Genomic DNA, 5,000 nt, shown 5'->3' on the forward strand with positions numbered 1-5,000 from the left:
AGCTCCTGCAACGACGATACCGCCATCTATGGGACGCCAAGCCGACTAAGACATCGATGGGCCCACAGTGCCCATCTTTCGACGCCACCCACAAAGCATGCAGCCTCTGTCGACCACAGCACCCAAACGCCAGTGCCTCTGCCGCACGACGTCGTGGACCGGCAATCACACCACCCGCACCCGCTCGTGCCCCACCCCAACGGCCAAACTCGCAACGCCAGCGGATGAACGGCGGAAGTTTCCCGCACTCGTAATGTGCAATCCACACCTATAACTTGCGTTTCATGAAGAGTTATGTCCAATATGCGACATTCCCGCTGTCCCTATACATGAGCTGCGAGCTGTACCACGTACAAGCTACAGACGCGATCGCATTGCTCACTGTACTGATTCCCATGCCGAGCGATCAGCTAGGAAGCGCCCCATCCATGTCGGTACCCGTGGGCGTTGCACTCGCAGTCGCAAAAAACGTTGGGCAAATATATATCTCGGAACAGTAACGACAGTCGGAGCCTCCTGGCGTTGCACTCGCAGTCGCAAAAAACGCTGGGCAAATATATTTCTCGGAAGAGTAACGACAGTCCGAGCCTCCTGCGTGGGAAGAGTCTTTCTAGGCCCTGACCCACGGGAAGGGTTTAGCTTCCCCCATCCCGGACATTTGAAGTCGTCACACTACCGGTATTGACTAATAGACTGATTGCTGATAATCACTAGCCATACACTGGGGGAAACGGCCGACAGGGGCAGCAACATAGTGGAGCCGCAGTGTCACTAATGTACAGAGATAGAACAGTTTCGACTGGAACCAGAGTAACCGTATACACGGCACTGATTAGTAATAAATGCAGAGCCATCAGAATACAGATAATATATACAACCGTCCCTATACATGCTGAAAGACTCTGCACACAATGAGAACCACACGTCAGCCAGACACTATCACACACTACTCTCTGCCTCTAACAGGCACACACACAATATCTAACCACCAGCATGGAAGAACATCCGGTGCATCCTCTCCGCCACATTACACAATCCACACTATCATAACCAGACCGGGAGGTCCACCCAGAAAACAGAATATCCCACCCTTCCGACATCCGCCATTGCTCAGTTAAGCCACGAACACCCACACATGTCCTACACAGGGGTGCACCCAACATCACAATACTGCCTCCTGTCACAGTACACAAACAATGGCAGGAATGAAAGACACACATCTGCCATAACCTTGGAATCGGAGCGCCGCCTGTCATGAGCCACAAGTGCATCCTGACGTGACAAATCGGATGATCCCGCAGGCATGCACTTACGATAATCACTATCAACGAACCTGCCGCCCCCCCCCCCAATACACCTTTCCCTACAACAATGTGTACCTTAACCTAAGCGATATTGTACCTTAACCTCAGCTATATCGTACCTTAACCTAACCTACATTGCGCCTTAACCTAACCTACGTTGTGCCTTAACCTAACCTACGTTGTGCCTTAACCTAACGTATGTTGTGCCTTAACCTAACCTATGTTGTGCCTTAACCTAACCTATGTTGTGCCTTAACCTAACCTATGTTGTGCCTTAACCTAACCCATGTTGTGCCTTAACCTAACCCATGTTGTGCCTTAACCTAACCCATGTTGTGCCTTAACCTAACCCATGTTGTGCCTTAACCTAACCCATGTTGTGCCTTAACCTAACCCATATTGTACCTTAACCTAACCCATGTTGTGCCTTAACCTAACCCATGTTGTGCCTTAACCTAACCCATGTTGTGCCTTAACCTAACCCATGTTGTGCCTTAACCTAACCCATGTTGTGCCTTAACCTAACCCATGTTGTGCCTTAACCTAACCCATGTTGTGCCTTAACCTAACCCATGTTGTGCCTTAACCTAACCCATGTTGTGCCTTAACCTAACCCATGTTGTGCCTTAACCTAACCCATATTGTACCTTAACCTAACCCATATTGTACCTTAACCTAACCCATATTGTACCTTAACCTAACCCATATTGTACCTTAACCTAACCCATATTGTACCTTAACCTAACCCATATTGTACCTTAACCTAACCCATATTGTACCTTAACCTAACCCATATTGTACCTTAACCTAACCCATATTGTACCTTAACCTAACCCATATTGTACCTTAACCTAACCCATGTTGTGCCTTAACCTAACCCATGTTGTGCCTTAACCTAACCCATGTTGTGCCTTAACCTAACCCATGTTGTGCCTTAACCTAACCCATATTGTGCCTTAACCTAACCCATGTTGTGCCTTAACCTAACCCATGTTGTGCCTTAACCTAACCCATGTTGTGCCTTAACCTAACCCATGTTGTGCCTTAACCTAACCCATATTGTGCCTTAACCTAACCCATATTGTACCTTAACCTAACCCATATTGTACCTTAACCTAACCCATATTGTACCTTAACCTAACCCATATTGTACCTTAACCTAACCCATATTGTACCTTAACCTAACCCATATTGTGCCTTAACCTAACCCATATTGTGCCTTAACCTAACCCATATTGTGCCTCAACCTAACCCAATTTGTGCCTCAACCTAACCCATATTGTGCCTCAACCTAACCCATATTGTGCCTCAACCTAACCCATATTGTGCCTCAACCTAACCCAATTTGTGCCTCAACCTAACCCATATTGTGCCTCAACCTAACCTAATTTGTGCCTCAACGTAACCTAATTTGTGCCTCAACGTAACCTAATTTGTGCCTCAACGTAACCTAATTTGTGCCTCAACGTAACCTAATTTGTGCTTCAACGTAACCTAAATTGTGCTTCAACGTAACCTAAATTGTGCTTCAACGTAACCTAAATTGTGCTTCAACGTAACCTAAATTGTGCTTTAACGTAACCTAAATTGTGCTTTAACGTAACCTAAATTGTGCTTTAACGTAACCTAAATTGTGCTTTAACGTAACCTAAATTGTGCTTTAACGTAACCCATGTTGTGCTTTAACGTAACCCATGTTGTGCTTTAACGTAACCCATGTTGTGCTTTAACGTAACCCATGTTGTGCCTTAACCTAACCTATATTGCGCCTTAACCTGCTCTGTAATTGTTATGCAACTCGTTAAATTAGTGTAGTGTTGCCTAACCGCAACCCTCGCAATATAGTTCGCTATTCGCACTGCCCGGTCCCCTGTGTATCGCGTCATGTTAAACACCTTGCAGGTGTTGCTGACTTTCCACATGCTCCTGCTATACACTGTAATGTGGATAGCAGCAGGACGTACATGCCCCCCCCCCCCTTCCCCCCTGCCTTCGCAAGCTGGTCGTTGAGAAGTTTGCATGTTCAATGCCCTTCGCATGCCGACGTACTCAGCCTACGTTGTGGTACGGCCTGTCACCTGTCCGCCGATGTACGCAAAACCCACAAACTGTACTGCACATTGGTCCGTATGTACTGAATGATACATCGTGGCACATGTGTGACCGTACGACGACTGCGCCTAGCAACGGCAGACCATACAGTCCAAATATTGTGCACGCAGCTACGTGTCGTCTCCCTATAAGAGCTGGATTGCAGTGTGGTACGCCATTCAGACGTGTGGGAGGAACGGACGCCCTCGATGGCGATCAGCATGAGCAGTCTGTTGATGTAGTGGAGCGTGTATTCGGACGTAGTCGTCTCTTCTCACACACCGTGATAGCATGTTGCACCGCGTTCCACATCTGCGACATCCTGCAGAGGCCGGCTGACAGTCGTTCGCGCAATGGACACCGCATACGTACGGGGGCTACCTTCCACGTGTTCTCGAGGCGTGCACATGTTGTTGCGTCTATGTGGGCAGACGTAGTGTGTTGTGACACCTGACACAGGCATGCAATACTCGTTGCAAATGGCGATGGACGTCTACGTTTGCTGGTGACGTTACGCAAATGAACAACAGGTAACCCGTTGTGGTGCGGTTGTTCTCGCTAGAGGTGAATCAGTGTTGGCGACGATCGGTCGAGCTATTAACTGGTTGTTTCAGGGATACCCACCATGCCCACGAACGTGAAAGGGGATCTGGGTGTGAGGCGATACGCGGCGGTGGCTGGGTGAGACTGTCCCCGGCCGGTGAGGGGGGGGCCGCCCGGCGTGCTGGCAGCGCGGTGCGTGGGCGCACGCGCTACAGCCGGCTGGTGGGGGCGGCCAGTGGCAGGCGCGCCGGCCGACGGACGCGGCAGGCGGCGCAGCTGCGCGCCGGGGCCCCCTGCTCGCGGCGCCTTGCGGCCAAAGTAGGTCCTCGCGGGCCCGGTGCGAAGCGCGGTGGCCATCTGCAGTGTGCTGGTCCGATTGAGGACTGTGTGCGCTGAGGATGCGCCGCCGCCCGGCGCTCGGCGCCGCGACGCCGTCTGCTGCTCGGTCGCCCCAGCGGTTCTCGCAGGTGGTTTGTATCGCAGCTGTGCGGACGTGTTGGCGCGTGCGCTGTGCTGGGAGAGTTCGCTTCGGCACCCAAGTGGGGCTTTTGTCCTTCTGTGGCGCTGGCGTTGGAGCTGCCGGTCACCGTAGGTGGCGCGTGTTGTCTCCCGCCGGCAATGCCACGACAGCACGCTCCCGGGCCTCTGTCGGCAGCGGCAAGCTCAGTTGGGAGCACGGGTGGTCGCACCTAAAGCGTCTACTCGCCTAACTCCGGGCGATTGCGCCTCTCTCGAACCCGACCAAGTACTTAGGACGGCGCTGCGCGCCGCCGGGACCTGAGAGGGTTTCGAGGTGTGTTGTGCAGGGGAGCTCAGCCTCCTCCTGTTTGCAGAATAATTGAGCGGACGCTTGCGTGTTCGCGCGGGCCCCCGGGACACACTCCCGGGCGGCCGGCTGCTCAGCTCTAGTTGACGCAGCTCCCTGGTTGATCCTGCCAGTAGTCATATGCTTGTCTCAAAGATTAAGCCATGCATGTCTCAGTACAAGCCGCATTAAGGTGAAACCGCGAATGGCTCATTAAATCAGTTATGGTTCCTTAGATCGTACCCACGTTACTTGGA

General features: G+C 51.5%; 1 non-coding gene across 1 annotated transcript in view; it reads left to right on the forward strand.

Annotated features, from left to right (window-relative positions):
• The first annotated feature begins 4,857 nt into the window (after positions 1 to 4,857).
• The window catches only part of LOC126443823 (small subunit ribosomal RNA), a 1,909-nt gene continuing 1,766 nt past the window's right edge, over positions 4,858 to 5,000 (forward strand). Inside the window, exon 1 of the ribosomal RNA XR_007582207.1 lies at positions 4,858 to 5,000. This exon is cut by the window's right edge and continues 1,766 nt beyond it. This is a non-coding gene — a ribosomal RNA (small subunit ribosomal RNA).

This window comes from Schistocerca serialis, unplaced genomic scaffold (genome assembly GCF_023864345.2).
Source record: "Schistocerca serialis cubense isolate TAMUIC-IGC-003099 unplaced genomic scaffold, iqSchSeri2.2 HiC_scaffold_194, whole genome shotgun sequence".
Classification (NCBI taxonomy): Eukaryota; Metazoa; Arthropoda; class Insecta; order Orthoptera; family Acrididae; genus Schistocerca; species Schistocerca serialis.